A 19,571-nucleotide genomic window follows, 5' to 3' on the forward strand; every position below is an offset into this window, starting at 1 on the left:
GTACCCTCCACCTCGATTCATGAACAAAGGTGGGGCAGGTGGGTCTTCTTCTGGTCCTCAAACATTTCTATCCTGGGAGAGCCCCAGGTGTGGGTGAGTAGGCTGAATGTCTCTGACGCCAGCTTCCACCCCACCGATGATGGCCATGATCGATTCAGCCAGAGAGTTGTCCACCCCACTAAAGTGAGCTGCTACGTGGCCCATTTTCCAGGCGATCCGTTCCAACTGCCTGGATCTTGTGCCCTCTTCCCATTCATTGAAGTCATGGCCAATGAGTTGTCAAAACGAACCAGGACTGCTTGGCTCTGCAAATCCTGTTAGCACAGACACAGGGCTCCATACATGGCATTCTGTTGCTTTCCTGATGGATCCATTGACTGCGGCACTCGGACCTGAACACACTGCACTACGGAGCACTCACAGATCCTACATGGGATTATCGACCAATGTTACTCATTTTAATTTTTCATACATACATACCCTTGGTTAATAGATTTACGAGGTAGAGTGTCCATTTTGATGTATTTATTTTATTTATTGGTTATTTGTAATGCGCACTACACAGCAAAACAATGTTTCAAGGCGCACCAAGGCAAGGGGGAAGGGATGAGGAAAAACGGTATAAAACAAAACGTTCTTAAAAGGTCTTGAAGCATCCGGAACATGCAAGTGCTATAGCTTGCGAGCAGGGGAGAGGGGCATGAAGGGAAGTTCAGGAAGGGAGTAGAGGGAAGAGAAAAACAAATAGTTCCGACTAGGTCGTGAGAAGATTTGGAGCGGGCAAGTACTGAATATGAAGGGGAATAGGGGGTGAAGGAGGGGAAGAGGGTAGCAGGTTAAAAGTGCAGGGACACGTAACTAAACTGCACTTAGGAAAACCAGACACACAATTATGACAATCCAGTAGGAATCCCTGCAGCCTGGAAGAGCCTCACCTCATGGAATGAGGGGCTACATCAGGCAAACAGACATGCAGAGGGAAAACACAGTAAAGAAAGACTGCAGTCTAGAAAAGCCTCGCCTCGTGGAAAGTGGGGTACATCAGGCAAACAGACATGCAGAGGTAAAACACAGTAAAGAATGACTGCAGCCTGGAAAAGCCTCACCTCGTGGAATGAGGGCTTACATCAGGCAAACAGACATGCAGAGGTAAAACACAGTAAAGAAAGACTGCAGCCTAGAAAAGCCTTGCCTCATGGAAAGCGGGGTACATCAGGCAAGCAGACATGCAGAGGTAAAACACAGTAAAGAAAGACTGCAGCCTGCAAAAGCCTTGTCTCATGGAAAGAGGGGCTACATCAGGCAAACAGACATGCAGAGGTAAAACACAGTAAAGAATGACTGCACCCTGGAAAAGCTGTGCTTCATGGAATGAGGGCTTACATCAGGCAAACAGACATGCAGAGGTAAAACACAGTAAAGAATGACTGCAGCCTAGAAAAGCCTCGCCTCGTGGAATGAGGGGCTACATCAGGCAAACAGACATGCAGAGGTAAAACACAGTAAAGAATGACTGCAGCCTGGAAAAGCCTTGTCTCATGGAATGAGGGGCTTCATCAGGCAAACAGACATGCAGAGGTAAAATACAGTAAAGAGTGACTGCAGCCTGGAAAAGCCTTGCCTCATATAACGAGGGGCTACATCAAGCAAACAGATATGCAGAGGTAAAACGCAGTAAAGAATGACTGCTGCCTGGAAAAGCCTCGCCTCGTGGAAAGAGGGGCTTCATCAGGCAAACAGACATACAGAGGTAAAACACAGTGAAGAAAGACTGCAGCCTGTAAAAGCCTCGCCTCGTGGAATGCTGGGCTACATCAGGCAAACAGACATGCAGAGGCAAAACACAGTAAAGAATGACTGCAGCCTAGAAAAGCCTCGCCTCGTGGAAAGAGGGGTACATCAGGCAAACAGACATGCAGAGGTTAAACACAGTAAAGAATGACTGCAGCCTAGAAAAGCCTTGCCTCGTGGAAAGAGGGGCTACATCAGGAAAACAGACATGCAGAGGGAAAACACAGTAAAGAAATACTGCAGCCTAGAAAAGCCTTGCCTCATGGAAAGCGGGGTACATCAGGCAAGTAGACATGCAGAGGTAAAACACAGTAAAGAAAGACTGCAGCCTAGAAAAGCCCCGCCTCATGGAATGAGGGGCTACATCAGGCAAGCAGACATGTAGAGGTAGAACACAGTAAAGAATGACTGCAGCCTGGAATTGCCGCGCCTCATGGAATGAGGGCTTACATCAGGCAAACAGACATGCAGAGGTAAAACACAGTAAAGAATGACTGCAGCCTGGAGAAGCCTTCTCTCATGAAAAGAGGGGCTACATCAGGCAAACAGACATGTAGACATAAAACACAGTAAAGAATGACTGCAGCCTGGAAAAGCCTCACCTCGTTGAATAAGGGGCTATTCAGGCAAACCGACATGCAGAGGTAAAACACAGTAAAGAATGACTGCAGCCTGGAAAAGCCTCACCTCGTGGAACGAGGGGCTACATCAGGCAAACAGACATGCAGAGGTAAAACACAGCAAAGAAAGACTGCAGCCTAGAAAAGCCTTGCCCCATGGAAAGCGGGGCTACATCAGGCAAACAGACATATAGAGGTAAAACACAGTAAAGAATGACTGCAGCCTAGAAAAGCCTCGCCTCGTGGAAAGAGGGGTACATCAGGCAAACAGACATGCAGAGGTAAAACACAGTAAAGAATGACTGCAGCCTGGAAAAGCCTTGCCTCGCGGAAAGAGGGGCTACATCAGGAAAACAGACATGCAGAGGGAAAACACAGTAAAGAAAGACTGCAGCCTAGAAAAGCCTTGCCTCATGGAAAGCGGGGCTACATCAGGAAAACAGACATGCAGAGGTAAAACACAGGAAAGAATGACTGCACCCTGGAAAAGCATCACCTCGTGGAATGAGGGGCTACATCAGGCAAACAGACATGCAGAGGTAAAACACAGTAAAGAAAGACTGCAGCCTAGAAAAGCCCCGCCTCATGGAATGAGGGCTTACATCAGGCAAACAGACATGCAGAGGTAAAACACAGCAAAGAATGACTGCAGCCTGGAGAAGCCTTCTCTCATGAAAAGAGGGGCTACATCAGGCAAACAGACATGTAGACATAAAACACAGTAAAGAATGACTGCAGCCTGGAAAAGCCTCACCTCATGGAATGAGGGGCTACATCAGGCAAACAGACATGCAGAGGTAAAACACAGCAAAGAAAGACTGCAGCCTAGAAAAGCCTTGCCCCATGGAAAGCGGGGCTACATCAGGCAAACAGACATGCAGAGGTAAAACACAGTAAAGAATGACTGCCGCCTGGAATTGCCGCGCCTCATGGAATGAGGGCTTACATCAGGCAAACAGACATGCAGAGGTAAAACACAGTAAAGAATGACTGCATCCTAGAAAAGCCTCGCCTCATGGAAAATGGGGCTACATCAGGCAGACAGACATGCAGAGGTAAAACACAGTAAAGAATGACTGCAGCCTGGAGAAGCCTTCTCTCATGAAAAGAGGGGCTACATCAGGCAAACAGACATGCAGAGGTAAAACACAGTAAAGAATGACTGCAGCCTGGAAAAGCCTCGCCTCGTGGAAAGAGGGGCTACATCAGGAAAACAGACATGCAGAGGTAAAACACAGTAAAGAATGACTGCACCCTGGAAAAGCCTTGCATCATGGAATGAGGGGCTACATCAGGCAGACATGCAGAGGTAAAACACAGTAAAGAATAACTTCAGCCTGGAAAAGCCTCGCATCATGGAATGAGGGGCTTCATCAGGCAAACAGACATGCAGAGGTAAAACACAGTAAAGAATGACTGCATCCTAGAAAAGCCTTGCCTTCTGGAAAGTGGGGCTACATCAGACAAACAGACATGCAGAGGTAAAACACAGTAAAGAATAACTTCAGCCTGGAAAAGCCTCGCATCATGGAATGAGGGGCTTCATCAGGCAAACAGACATGCAGAGGTAAAACACAGTAAAGAAAGACAGCAGCCTAGAAAAGCCCTGCCTCGTGGAATGAGGGGCTACATCAGGTAAGCAGACATGTAGAGGTAAAACACAGTAAAGAATGACTGCATCCTGGAATTGCTGCGCCTCATGGAATGAGGGCTTACATCAGGCAAACAGACATGTAGAGGTAAAACACAGTAAAGAATGACTGCAGCCTGGAAAAGTCTCGCCTCGTGGAATGAGGGGCTACATCAGGCAAAGAGACACGCAGAGGTAAAACACTGTAAAGAATGACTGCAGTCTGGAAAAGCCTTGCCTCATGGAATGAGGGGCCACATCAGGTAAACAGATATGCAAAAGTCAAAATCAGTGGATGCGGGTAAGTCAATCCAATGAACAGGGTAGAATGCAAAAGTCAAAATCAGTTAATGCAGGTCAGTCAGTACAATGAACAGCGTAGAATGCAAAAGTCAAAATCAGTGGATGCGGGTAGTCAATCCAATGGACAGCGTAGATCGCAAAAGTCAAAATCAGTGGATGCGGGTAAGTCAATTCAATGAACAGCGTAGAACGTAAAAGTCAAAATCGGTGGATCCGGGTAAGTCAATCCTATGAACAGCGTAGACTGCAAGGACAAGACCGGTGGATGCAGGAAAGTCCAACAAGTGCGCAACTGAGGCAGAGAAATGACAGGAAGATATAGAAGGGGCAGTATAGAAGGAAGGTTGAGAAGATGGTGAATGTAGGGATAAGCTAGACAATCTGTAAGGGTTGCTAGGGTGCACCAGAGTGTGAAATATGGTGAGAAGAGGCAGGAAAAGAAGCAGGGAAGGTGCAATGAGGGCTAAGGGGTGCAGAAAACGGAGAGACGTAGAGTTATCAGTAAAAAGGGCAAATGTAGAGAGAAGCAAGGCAAAGGTAAAGCAAGAAAGGGCTTGCAGGAGGAGAAAAGGGGAGTGCCTCTAATGCAGTCGAGTGGAGTGCGGAGGGCAAGACAGGAGGACGGGCGAACAGGGCCCAACGAATACTAGACTGTACCCGGAAGAGATAAGGTGATAAGGGGGGAGGAAGTAGCAGGAGGGGTGGCTACATAAACCATTAAGAGGGACAGCGGCAGAAGAGGGACGGGGGGAGTGAAAGGTGAAGTTGGAAAAAGGACAGAGCAGAGAGAGAGCAGAGAAGTACAACAGGGAAGGCAGGAGGAAAACTAGGAGAAGGGGAACTCAAATAGAGGACTCCTTACCTCCTTACCTTACGGCACGCAGAGTGAGCAGAAATCAGGCAGCCAGAGCTGGCAACTGCATGGAGATGAAGTGAGGAGCAGGAAGGACACCCAGGAACAAATGGGGGCAGAAAGGGCTGGCCCCCTTGCTCCAAAAGCCCCCAGACAGGGAGGAGTCCTTCTTGTGGTCCTTCACCTGGGTCCGGCTTTGCCTGCTGGCTCCCAGTTGATTGGATTGGTAAATCCTCCATCTGCCAGTCAGGTGTAGGGCAGGTGGGTCCAAGGGCTGCAGCAAGCCCACCCGGCTGCTGCAACGGTGTGTCCACAATCTTGAAAGGATCCAAGTGCTCTGATTGAACGATCAAAGCCACTGCAGGCTCTGCAGCCAGATCGGCTCCACCACCATGGCTCTTGATGATTTTCAAGCCGCGTGGTGGTGGAGCTGGGAATGTACAGAAGACCAAGCTGGAAAGACCTCATCAAGCATACCGTTTTCGCATCATTTAGCGTCCTGAGGAAGACACGCTGATCATTGAAACCAACCAACACCCCTCTCCCCTGCTACATGAGAAGAAGTATAGGCGGATTGCTGCAACCTATATTTAAATGATGACATTCAGTTAGATATTTGCGAGCAGGCTTTCTGGGGATAAGAGCAGGCTGTCTGGGGATGAGAGCAGGCTGTCTGGGGATGAGAGCAGGCTGTCTGGGGATGGGAGCTGGCTGTCTGGGGATGAGAGCAGGCTGTCTAGGGATGGGAGCTGGCTGTCTAGGGATGGGAGCAGGCTTTCCTTGGATGAGAGCCAGCGGGGATGAAGGCATCACTCATCCTCTCATCTGATGGGCTGCTATTAGGGACCTGGCCACTCCCTACCTACCTTTGTGCTGGCTACAAATGCACACACACATTTTAGAAATTATTCATTCTCATCTCACATCTTGGACTACAGTTTTCCGAAGGGCATTCATCCACACAGCGCTTCAAGGCCATACCAACGGTAGTAGGCGCTATTGCCTTATAGCAGTTGTAGTTGAGACTCCTTGTGGCCAAGTTGAGCTGTGGCGGCATCTAAAACCTGCTGTTAAACTGGTACATTTCAAGCATCTGTCAGGTGGGCCAAATTGAGGGCTTTCCTGCCTGACGAAGTTTGCACGCTGAACTGGTGCACCAGGATTTCGAGTGAGAGACGGTGAACCATTGGCCATTGACAGCTACCACTTGGCGTAAAGTGAACCTTTGGAATGCTAGACAATGAGCGCAAAACTGAATGGCTTGGAATGTGGAGAAACGCCCCTAACAAAACATGGGTTTTGAAGTTTTTTTTATTGTTCAACTTTGTTTCTGAGCTCATGTTTAATTGTGTAGAAAGCACGCAGACCGCTTTAGGGTGTATCCGAACAGGACACCAGCTGATCTACGGCATTGTAAATATTTGCAGCGCCACTGATTGTGGCAACAGAGTATATTGAATAGAATAGCGACGGAAAGGAGATTGCCCAACAATTAAGCAACGGTTTATAAGAAACAGAAGGTTTAGCCTTGAAAAATACGTCTAGTCGAAACACGTGTTGGCTGTTTCAACAAAGAATTAAACGATTGAATAAGGACACCAAATCAAGTGTTGAATTATAATTGATTGTGATACCGAGGGCAAAAGCACATAAGCTGATAGCGCATATGCACATGTTTAATTGTGTGGGCGCTCTGTACCTCTTTGTCTGTTCAGTCATCCCCTTTTTAGGTTTGGCTAGTGGGAGGCACAAAAGCACCACCTATAAAACATAAGTATTCCTCCAGAGTACAGCTAGTGAGAAATAGCATATGAGGAGGGAAATAAAGCTTGTGGATGTTGTTTGGTTATTTACCCAAGCATTGACTGCCCATGGCAAAGCTAACCTGGATGGCCATTCCCACCCAGTTCCGGCCTCTCCTCGCCCAAATCACCTCCTCATGGGAACTCTTTGGGCTTGCTTTAACCAAGCCTTAACATCAAACTTTGCTCAAAATGTCTGCCAGTGTTTTTTCAAATCAGTCTTCTGCAAGTTAATTGCTTAATTGGAGAAGTGAATGTGCTACTGGTGTAATAAAAATGTCTTAACCAGGTCTGCCTTCAGTCACTCGATGTGTAAGCACTATGCGTCCTCTTCACAGAGGTCCTGTTGAAAAGGACTGGCAAAGCCAACACTTTCGTATTGTGTATTAGTATTAGGCATTTGCCAGGCACTGCTATTATAGCCCCTGATACTTGCACCATTTTGCACCTGCCCCCATCAATGGCCAATGAAACCACTAAAGCATTGCCTGCGAACTGCCTTTCCCATGCCTACACAAAGCCACAACTATTGGCATTGCCAATGCTTGTTTGGAAGTGGCATTTGTAATTGAATCCGCCCCACCCCCAAAAAATAACAGTTGCATACAGGACACCTCAAATCAGTGTAACCTCTGCCTCAAAACAGAGGCTTGTGTTTCTTATTGCTTTATCTGTTTTCCTGTATGGTGCAGCACCCGTCGCCAGAGTGAAACACTGAAAACTGGTGGCATATGCTTTTTGCCGCAGACGTTTGGTTAAAAGTGCTAATTGCATGCACGGTACTGCGAATGTCAGCACATGATCTGCTAGGTCCTCTGCATAGCGTTTTCCACATTTACAAAATAGAACGGAAAATAAAAACTTAATCACAAGTGAAATCACCAGTACTCTTCTGTTTTACCCTCCGTTTTGCAAAAAATGTAGCTGCCACCTGCAAATGTCTCTTTGCAGAAGGCATTTAGGGGTCATTGTAAATGAAATGCAAATTGCAATCTGGGTACCGTCAATCTTAACCCTTGCGTGCTGCTGTTTCCTCTGCTTGCAATGTTCAACTTTCGTAAAGAAGACTACAAAAGTAGCGCCTAATTCCTTACTTCTATGCTCATCTTGTAAGAAAGTAAATGCCGCCTGCAGTTCCGCTTTGCGGAAGGCAGTCACGGATGGATTCGTGTGCAATCTGCCTGCTCTTTAGCAGGTGCTAATTTGGGGCGGATTTCATACGAATTCATTCCTTTTACGCCTGAATAAAAATCTCCCTCTTTCAAGATGGAGGAGACAGGAAAGCATAGCGCAGATGCAGACTCTGCTCCATGCCCCTACTCACTCCACCTTGGAAGAGGAGGGAAGTGAGCTGGAGCACAACATGAAGGCCTACAGTCGCTATGTTTTCTTTTTCCACTTTGCAATGTGTGCTCCAGCCCATTTTAAAATGAGCCCCTTGCAATGGCAATCATTCGAGATTTGTCATAGAGGTTTTGCAGGAGTGGGAAGCACAATTTCAGAAATGTAAACCCCCCCTGTGCCCCCCCTACCCCCCGACTCTCATTCCACCAAGAAAATCTTTGTGAAACACCCAAGGGTTCTGTGAATTTTGCGCCATTGGCTGATTTCATCCACGCAAACCATTCAGCGTTTCGCGACACACATGCGCACAATCATGATATGTTGCGCTTTGCTGGGTTTTCGCTGTAAGGGGATAAGGGAAGATCTTGCGCGACAGTGAAGATTATGCATTTCACGACCCGACAGATGAGTGTGAACATTTAGGGCGGATCCGCAGACTTGGCAGAGTGGCAGAGATGGCTATGTAGAGAGCCAGATGAATGCGTCATTCATAGTGTCGCCCCTCCCCCACCTGTATACCATATGAATGAAAGGAACACATCATTAATGGCATCTGTCCCCTCCCCGCCGCCATACCGCAAGTACGAGAGCCGGTACTCATTAAGACAGACCTTACACCAGAGCGATCGAAGAAGAGATGAATCTGCAAACTTGAACAGACCCGGGGCCTCATTCCGAGTAGGGCACAAAGGGTGACCGGGCACCGTTAAGGACATCGGTGCCGGTAAACCCTTTGCGCCCTAACACGAGGTCCCTTTGCGGCCCGTCCTTTACGCCTGCTTTTACCAGGCGTTATTTACGGGATCCGCAAAAGGACTTCAGAGCTAATAACGGTACCGTAATTTACGGTACTGTTATTAGCACCCTCCCCATTCCCATTGAACCCTATGGGGGCTCAAATGGGAATGGGGATTGACATTTTCAATGGGGACTTACCGGTCCCGCAAAGGTCGGACTAGACCGGTAAGTCCCCACTGAACGAGGGCGGACACTGTACCGGTAATGTTGCCGTGATATCACTGCCGAAACTGACAAACATAGACCCATTAGACAGGAAGCAGATATACCCTCACCATGAAGTTACACTGACACTACGTCACACTAGAGTTTAGACATGAAGAATGTTAACTACATTCAATAGACACTAGAAAACATACCATTAAAGTATACGCAAAAAAGCAAGATGCATAGGAATACAACGAGAGGCCATTTTGGTTAAAATGGATGGCGCAGCCACATTAGAGTGAATGGGAAGCGTCGAAGAAGCCTCGAAGCTGCAGGATGAGTAGACGGCTGAATCAGCTGAAAACACAGATCCGAGCAGACTAGACAGAAGCTGCAAAACTCCTGCCAAGGTTAAAGTAGAAAAGGGAGGTTTGGACTAGCAATGAGGAGAACAGAAGATAATCATTCCCAAGCGTAACACACATTTCTCTTAGATGAAGTAAAGAAACAAACAGCCCATGAAGACAAGGTACTCATTAATTTAGGCTTACTGTTGGAATTAAAGTAGCTCTGACAAGTCTCCAGTTGTTAGGAACATTAAAATAGGCTAAATCTCAGTAAACATCAGGCAGAATAATTCAAAATGTTGTCTCCTCACACGTGACTTGTAGTTGGAGAACAGGGACTATTTATTAACTCCAGGCAGAGATAGGCTGAGGCCTTCACTCCCCTCAAATTCTCAGAACAACTATACAAGACAAATCCAAGTTCAAAGCTAAAGGTTCTGGCTCGTAGCCTAGGAAATCAGAGACAGTGTTTATAATTGGGAGAATCGGCACCTTGATGCCTCTCCCCCTACCACTATTGGTGCTCATGAGCTGATGACCTGCCAAATAGTTAAGGTTGGTGAAGTCCATGCCAACCAATCATAATTCTCAAATGGTGCTGTTTTGCAACATTTACATGAACCAATCAAGTAGTGTAGAGATGACATGCATTCACCATTATCACATTTAGAGGTGCTCTCAGGTGGAGCCACCAGATAGAGCATGACCATTGAGAAGACCAATCCTTCTGCAATATATTCATAGATGACTCCCCTCACCAATCCCACCTTCCCATAGGTTTTTTAACTGAGATTGTAATGTCACGTCAGTTTTGACATATTCTATGCTTTTAAACTGTTGTCAAGCTCGAAGGCGATCAGAGCGTGGAGATTATATGGATTGTTAATAAAACAGGCCTTTGTCCATTACTTTGACTTCCATTTTTGGGCGTGGGATTTCTCAGCTTGTCTGTTCTACTAAGGGCTGGTATTCCCACCCACACCCCCATTACAGGCGTACCTTTTGCCGATGCAAAGTCATGTTTCGCAAGCCAGGTAGTTTGGTACGGGGTTCTGTTAGTTTCACATGCCAGTGGCAGATTTTGTCCACGCAAACCTTTAAGCGGCGCACCAGCAAGTATTGTCACCCGCGCGATCACAGAATTTGCATTTCATCTGGGCCGTAATGAAAATGGACTTATGCATGTGTGTGCAGGCACGGGCGAGTCAGCCAAAGCATAGCTTGTGGTTTGCTTTGGTGGGTTTTGCTGAAAGGGGATAAGGGAAGCTGGCGGATGAGTGTGAACATTTCAGGCGAATTCATGGGCCTGGAAGAACAGCGGAGACAGGTGAAGCTATCCAAAATCTGGGAGATTGTGTTTCCGCAGCTGGCGGAGTAGAACCGAGCAATTTTGCACAGCACTAGTTAGAAGTGCAGTCACGGAACCTGAGAATGTGCTTTACAAAAGATATTCAGATACTTGCAAGACTTTTTGCCCACTTCCCTGTATTCTGCCCCATCCATAATTCCTGTTTCCCCTTAAAAATTATTTTTCATTTTGCAGTCATTCCATGACCATAATTACTTTGATATTGTGAATAATTTGTATGAGAAACTATTTTTCTTCTGTTTTTATGCTTCAAGGATTTTATTCTGGAACAAGAAAAGCGAAACTAAAGGTGCAATTCTGCAATCTTGCTTCTTGCTTTGCCTGCGAACCTTCCCCCACCCCTATTTAGCTGTATTCTGGTATTCCTTCTCTAGCTCAACAAGATCCTAGTATTTATGTCCTGCTGGCAGCTGGGCTTCTTCTCTTGACCAATGTCTTCCAGCTTCTGCACCACCTCTCAGAAGCCAGAAATTACAGTTGACAGGCCTTATCTACTTCTATCAACATGCCCAGGTACAGTCCGTGTCTACTATCCACCATCTCATCATACCAAGGGAAGCCACCGGCTACACAATATGACCCTCGTCGGTGGTAAAGGTGGGATCCCCCACAGCCTCTCTCTGTCCTACTGATATGTACAGGTCCTGAGTAGCTAATATTACGTGGGGGTGAATTTGATACTCCGCCGTCTGTGCCTGACATTCCTTGAGTGTCTTTTCACAGCGGTCTGTGAACGTGCCAGCAGGATCAGGCCCTGGCGTAGTAGAGTTGAAAGTCTATTATGGAGCCAGTACATGCACCAAAACTAAGATTCCTGGGTGCTGCAGAGAGGCCAGCATGCGTACATAGTGCTGTGTCATGCTGGGCTAGTGGGGAGCAGCTTAACTGGTGGGTTATCCTTAAAATAGGAGGCACGCATTTTGAAATCTCTGGTCATGGGGCAGCGGCTGGAATCGATTAATGCTTTACAAGGCTCACAAGGGATTCAGGGGGGAGGACAGTGAGGGAAATTCACAGGCAAACGAATTTACATGACCACAGGTGATCCGATTTACCCCTATAGTAAACTTTTTTAAAGGACCCACAGAATATGAGGTGGTTCACCGAAGCCAGCATTGTAGTAGTTCCATCCTTGGTGTGAGAAGCAGAATTGTGCTGCAGAGCGAATAGACAGTGGAAGTAAGTAGGATTTGCAGTAGGACGGTTTAAGTGAGACGTGTGCATTATAGAATGAGAGAAGAAGGAAGAGAATGGACGTGCGAAAGAGAGGTTGGCATTGGAGCCATGAGGGGACTAGAAGGTGCATGAGAATGAATGTGTGGGAGAAAGATTTGCATTGTCGAAGAGGGGGAAGTAAGAGGTTGAGGGGAACAGAGGTGCAGGGGAGAGTTTGGATGTTGAAGAAAGGAAAGATCTGGAAGGAGGAAGAGGGGACCCTAGTTAGGGTCCGGTGAGAGTTGGAGGTGGAAGAGACGGGGAAAGGGACAGCAAAAGGAGGAAAGGAGAGAGAAACATGGAAAGAGACAGAGCAGGTCAAAACAAATTAGGGGGAGTAGAATCGGGGAAGCAATTAGCCAACCTCTCAGAGTTAGCAGGAGGGAGGTCTTAGACCTCACCCGAGAGAGAGGCAGAGAGAGAGTGTCAAGGCAGATAAACTCAACAGTGAGGTGGAAAGAAGACAGCAGTGTTTAATGGATATATTTCACCCTGGCTACAGTAGGGGCAGAACCTGGCTTGTTGCTTGCTCAAGGCTTTAGCCCATGTTCAGGCATAGGTTAGCTAAGAAGAGAGAAAAAAGCACCCCTTAATGGGAGGTTATATTTCCAGACCCTGGGTTCATCCCAAAATCCATTTTGAAGCAAGCAGAGTGGTGGACTCCTGAGAAACTAGAGCCTGCGGTCGGCGAACATCCATTCAGACTATGAAAGAAGTCATCTGAAGCCTTCAACCTTTCCAGGAGCTGTGAGTGACTTGGTGTGAACTCCCCAACGTTACTCTATCCCGACTTTGAGCTGTTTTATACTAAGGAATCTAGACCCAGTCCTGTGTTTCTTTTCTTAATTTCTCCCGCAAGATTGTGTTTTGCCTGAACCTCTGCACTGTTATGAGGCCTCAGCCTGCTTTGCTAATGCCACTCCCTGATGGGGATCTCCCTTTGCCTCACTCCAACGCTTCTGCTTTGCTGCGAGTAAACCATAGTTACAGTTCTGCCTCTGATTTTACCCACCCTCTCTCTCCATCCACCCCCATCGCTCTGTAACGTTTCCTTCTTCCACCACCCCTACTTTCCAGGCTAGGGTGTAGTATAATCCATGAACTGTCTCTTTGCCCACCCCCCACCTCCCTGTTCACTCATTAGTCTTGCTCCACTACCTGAATCAACACCCCTGTTCTTTTCAACTTGCTGTCTGAATGGGCCCTGGAGCCATTCATCCTCTCACCCTCACTTGTCCCTATCCCAAGGCTTTCATTTTTATGTCCTTCGTAAATCCCTCCTGTGAACTATCAGAGCCTTTTCCTGAGCCCTGCCCTCCGTGATAAACCACATTCGAAACACAGAAGTTCCCAGAGGTTTAGGTGGAGTCCGAGGTGGGACAGTCATCTTTCCATGGTCTGGGGCTAGGCATCTCTATCCCAAACCGAGTGGCAGAAGGGGGGTCATGTCAGAAGGTATGGTTCTCTGGATATTAGATCAAAATGTCAGTGCCTTGTGACTTTCAAAATGCTTCAGTTGGTCTACGTGGTAAGGCTTTCCATTGTCTCAGGAGCACCCCCACTCTTGTAGATGTCAGGGATCCCATGGCACCTTCAGCTTTCATGGCATCTTTTGAGTCCTCATGGCTCTTGGAAATGTCCAAGCCCCACTGATACATGTGAAAGCCAGAACCTCAGTCAGATCGACTGTCCTGTCACGCTTCGTTCCTGACCTTGGTCATTGTGGCACAGGTGGAAGGCGACATCTTGCCAATCAATCTTCTGATGGAATGTGGTAACCGCCAAGCAACCAATGGCCGCCTCCTTTGCCAACTAAGGAGCAATATCCGCCAAACACAAGAGGGCTGTCACGTGATTGTGATATTGGACGCATGGGAAGGAGGTGTTGCAGCCAACAAATACAGACCAGTAACGCCGATCATAGCGTTGCAGCTTTGTTGCCAAAATGCTCGTCCCTCTGAGACCTCGCTACTCGCTCTTGCCTCCCCTTCTGTCCAGCCCCGTTCTGCTCTAATTTCCTAGTAGCCTTGCCGCACCTTCCCCCAGCTCGGTTTATTTCTGGCTCAGCCTCATTGGATTTCTGGTGTGCCTGTTCTTCCCGCAAACCTGCAATAGAGCCGAACAGTACTCTGCAAGGTTTTTTGCCCCTAAAGGGGCATTTTTCTTGGATCAGGCCTTTCTGGCAGCCAGTCTGCCCTGTGTTCCTCCAGGGTCGTCCTGGCTGCCAGGGAGGGCCGACCCTATTTGCACAAAAAGAAGACCAAGACTTCACAAAAAAGATGTCCCTGCTGCCCTGATTCGTGGGGCTATCAAGCTTCTCTCCCTTGGCCTCTTCGGGTAGGTGGAAGGTCAGATGCATCTTGGGTGCTTCGGAACCTTCACGCTTTGTGGTCTCTCTCCGTCAGGCCTACTTTTGTACTTGGGAATGTCAGGCCTTGAGTTGAAATCCCTGCTAGGGGCTCACCTGTCACGTAGGTCTGTTGGGTGTCCTGGAGCTCTCAGTATCCACCCCTTAATGAAGGCTTCCTTCTGTCCCTCATCAGTCTGTTGAGGTGCACCCAGTAATGAGGTGTTTGTGTGTTCATCAGGGAAAATGTTCTAGGTAATCCCCCTAACTAATAGAGAAATGTTTCCTTAAAGGGGACATTAAATGCCCAGCATGCAACATTTTCATTTTCATGCAACATATATTCAACACACATGGAGGTAAACATGCCACTTCAAGGCCAAAAATCAGCAAATTTACCATGGCAGAATTACCACTTGTGATAAATCCCAAAAATCAGCATGGAGTCCAAAGAACTTTCAAAACGTAATTTTACCACCACTTGTAATCCAACTGTAACTCCCTCTAACCAAGTGGAGGTAATGATGAATGAGTTTGACAGTAATTCTACCAACATCCAGCAAAATTATGCCACATTCATAATCATGCCTAAAGTGTTTAAATCATTCAGACCCAGGGCAATTACTCTCCAATATTCTGTAGGGTCGTTGACCTGGTCAGCTTTCTCAAATTCTTCCCAGGCCACTCATAAAATTGAAACACTTGCGTACGAGCGTGATACAAATAAAATAAAATATCATATCATATAATTTATGCTCTTTCTCTTTTTTCATATAGTGCCTTCTATCATGTACACTTTCGAACCTCCTTTTTCAAAACCTGATGCAAGACTTAACAACCATCCATGCACTGGAGTTTTTACTTAAACTCAAGTACAAACTCGGGCACAGGTTATCGTACTAACAAACACCTGAAGCTTATCGACAGATCCTAAAGCAGCATATCAACAAGTACTGATGGCTAATATTGAGGCAGCTATAATTTGCTTCGCTTTCAAACCTCTCATCAGCTGAGAGCCAATGTAATGCTCTCCTGGTATTAAAGAGGCATATCCCACCATCATTTTCCTTTGTCTAATCCAAGAGACTATTTACTAGCATTTGATATGATATGATCATTCATAAACCTAGACAATACACACAAATCTATGATACTATTAGAGTTAGCACAGTCAACTAAAAAATAGTCAATGATGTAAGATTTTGGACCAATACAATAACTTGACCTCGCAGGGAAATCGATGGGAAACTAATTGACCATTTTTTCATTCTCAGAAATAACACTTCTGCAAGGCCTAAGCTCAGTTTAATATTAAAATCTCCACCCAACATATTTGGATTTGGAGTTTTAGGCCAACCAATCTCACCTACTGCGAGTTGAATATTATCTTTCAAAGTTAAAAGTGAAGGACCTAGGCTAAAAACCACGAAAAGATTTATAAATATGTCTCAACAACAAGCATGATCTTGGATCCGAGGAGATAACTGCCAGGAGAATATTATCCAACAGGGATTCCTGAAGCCCAGTTGTCTCCAAAGCCCTCAAAGCCCTGATCACTGGTGAATCAGTGCACTTTGTCTCCTGGAATTATAAGATATCAAAACCTGATATGAATCTCATCAAATCTTTATCAAGTAATCCATTTTCCATCTCTGGAAATATTCCATGCAGGAATTCTTAATGGCCAAGGCGTAACCTGATGATAGTGATCCTTTTGACAGACCTCGTTAGTCCTTCATTATATCCATCATTCCATTTTGGATTCCTTTGATAACTATATGTCTCTAGGATGGCACACAGTCACTGGTGATGGTAGTAAGGGAATAACAAAATGTTCCATGAGGCAAGTACACGTTTGCTATCTCACTGCTCACCAGCCACCACATTTTGACCATCAATGGCACACTTGTGCAGAATTCAGGAGGTCAAATATTGGCATCACAATTGTCCACTTCTTGGTTTTGTTGTTGAAGATCATAATTTGTGTCATTGGCATTGCGGATGAAGGTTACTCCTATGTATATTTAGTTTATGTCCTTAAATACAGTACTCTTCATCAGCATTTGCATTATCAGCCAACACGCAATGTACTCTTTGCCCCGATGCGAGACCCATTGTTCCAGCAAGTTAACTCTGGTTGATTTTCTTTTCCATTGCCAGTAGGCCTAATGGGAAACTAATGGCACCTCTCCACTCTCGCCGTAGGCTGGCCTTAAAATTAACTAGAAAATTGAAGAGACTTAGGCTAATCACCCTATTTCCCACTCTGTGGTTGCTTGATGTAATTCAAAAAGTAACATTTTGTTTTATAAATCCTTCTTGAAATTACTTGCATAAAAGAGAATTATTGATTCTTTTTAGTATGAGTTTAAATATTGTATTAATTCATGGTAGAGTGCAGATGCAAAATAATGCCAAAGCATGTCGAACTAGATAGCATCCTTCCTCAGGGCCCATATTTTGCGTCTAATCCATGTTTAATCAATCAACATTTACAATTCCAGTTTAGAACCGAGCACAGGGTGTAAAGCAACATCATCCAATTAGTGCATCAATGTTCATAAAACGGTCAACCGCACCGATCAGTAAATGTAACCATGGCATACGATGAGATATTGTAAATCAGGGAAACAGTGACGTGTGTTCAATTCATCAAGATCATAAATGTTTGTGCATTTGAGGCCACAGGACAGACGTGTACAACAAGTGACAACATATAGAGAACATAAAAAGGATTTTGCCAGTAAGTCAAGACCATATTGCATTCAGTAATTAACAACTTTTACAAGAGCGTGTTCCCCTCAACCTTAACTATAGTGGCCCAAGTCACCATCAGATTAATATACGTACAGTTTAACGCAAAAGGTTTTGTCTGTCAGTGTAACTGTTACTGTACTAATCCATCACTCTAACCACATTTGTGCCACCATGCATGTGTGTATCATTACGAAGTGCCCTGTGTAGGCAGCGTATCATCCGTCGCAGTACCCATTACTGTACTAATTCATCATTTTTCCAAGATCTGTGCAAACACGTTACTATCGACCACTGAGGAGTATCCTTTGCGAACCATCGTGATCTACATTAGAGGTTGATTAGTATTTAATATTCGCGAAATGTAGTAACATCAAACACATAGCCCTCTGTAAACATTGTGCTCCTTTGTGTGGGAATTACAATCTAGCGTTACAGACCTGTCTCTTTATCAGTATGTACGAGTGGATCGCTGAACGTCCTACTGAAAGATCAAAATAGTCCATTAGGCTTTGTGCCAGAATCTAAGGTGAGGAAGCAGTTAACACGGTCTTCTACTGTGGCAGTAGTATAACTTACTGCTATGTTAAGCAGTCTGTTCCTATCCTGTGCATTCAGCCTGGCCTCACTGCTCGACTAGAGTAGCAGTCATGTGGGAACCGTAATGTGGCTCATTTAAACTAACCGTTCCTATGGTAACCGTTGCATGGTTTGCCTGACAAAATGGCTGACTGTGCTGCATACATTCAGCCATATTGGAGAGGGTGAGGGTACTCTTGTTCTTACTACTGATGCCTTAAAATGGGGACCTCTTAAGTGTCAGAGTCTGGTATTGTGAAGACGGCTGTCATGTGTGGACAATCTGTGATATAAATTCATCATAATGTGATGTCGAATGGAGGTATCCCTCAATCTGATGCGGGAGCTATCTCAGTGGCTGAAACGCTGTGCCAGGGGCTCAGTACCATAAAAATCAGCCCTGTGACAAAATGGCAGTAATCTTGTGTATCGATGCTGATCTTATCGCCTTGCGTTAAAAAGTGATGCGATAAACTGAAGTGTTAAAACATCTATATGTATAGCTAAGACTTAGTAGTATATATTGAACTTACATATTACTAGAACAGTGTTACTAATCAGCAATATTAATTGAGCAATATTGCTCATCAACACTTGTCAATAACTCAGAAAGTAGTCATCGTATAGTTATCTTAATCTTATCAGTCAGTAGAATCCATCTTCAAAATCACTTGATAAGATCACTTTCTAATAGGTTTTAACATACGGACGACGGCCTCAGTGCATTCCTCCTCCCACTCCCTGCCCCATCGTGGTTAGAAACATCCACAAACGTACAGCTGAAAATCTCGACCCTATTTTGTCTGACAACCTCAAGGCCTTCACTTCTACTAATACGAATCCCGATAGTATTTCTTCTATCTACCACAACTGCTTGAAATCAACCATGTCCCGCTCTGAAACACCTGCGTATGATGGTGATATAAATAAAATATCATATCATATCATTCAGTAGCCCCTCTCATGTTCATGTTCAAATTACCCCGCGCTGGTAAACAAATTTCTGGTTCAATGAAGAGCTCTGCTCCCTTCGTCACAACAAAAGAGCATTGGAGCAATCTCACAAAAAGTCCCTGACTACGGATTCGGCTCACTCACTCGTGAAGAGCCAACACAACCTTCAAATCAGCTGGTGTAGCGCAAAAAGCAAATTCCTTGAATGCTCGCATAAACAACGCCATGTCCAACACCAAAGAACTATTTTCTATACTTAGAGAACTAGAAGCCCCTATCCCCTCCTCCACCCTCATCAACTCAAGCAAAACCTGGTGCACTACTATCCAGAATGCACTAGACTCTAACATCTTCACACTACAAAAGACAATCTTGTTGAAAAGGAACTTATTAGCCGGCAAAAGTCTGCCCGCCCTTGCGCCTGAACCTGCTGCCAAAAAAACCTCCACGCAATTTAGATTCACCCTTGTCTCCCAAGACCAAGTCCTGAAAGCCATTTCTACAATGAAACCCACCAATTGTAAAGGCGATTGCTCCACCGCGCACCTAGTCAAACTTTGTGCTCCCATCTTAGCACCCATCATCACCAACTTCATTAATGCATCATTCACCAGTATCAAAAAAGCCTGGGTAACCCCACTTCTTAAAAAAACCCTCCCTGGACCCTGCGATACCCACCAACTACCATCCCATTACCACAGTACCCTTTTTGCTAAAA

General features: G+C 45.7%; 1 protein-coding gene across 2 annotated transcripts in view; it reads left to right on the top strand.

Annotated features, from left to right (window-relative positions):
* The window catches only part of LOC138491106 (probable cation-transporting ATPase 13A4), a 1,999,067-nt gene that overhangs the window by 1,941,236 nt on the left and 38,260 nt on the right, over positions 1 to 19,571 (top strand). The gene's annotated exons all lie outside the window — the stretch shown is intronic.

Source organism: Ambystoma mexicanum, chromosome 10 (assembly GCF_040938575.1).
Source record: "Ambystoma mexicanum isolate Mex_15411 chromosome 10, UKY_AmexF1_1, whole genome shotgun sequence".
In the NCBI taxonomy this organism is placed as follows: Eukaryota; Metazoa; Chordata; class Amphibia; order Caudata; family Ambystomatidae; genus Ambystoma; species Ambystoma mexicanum.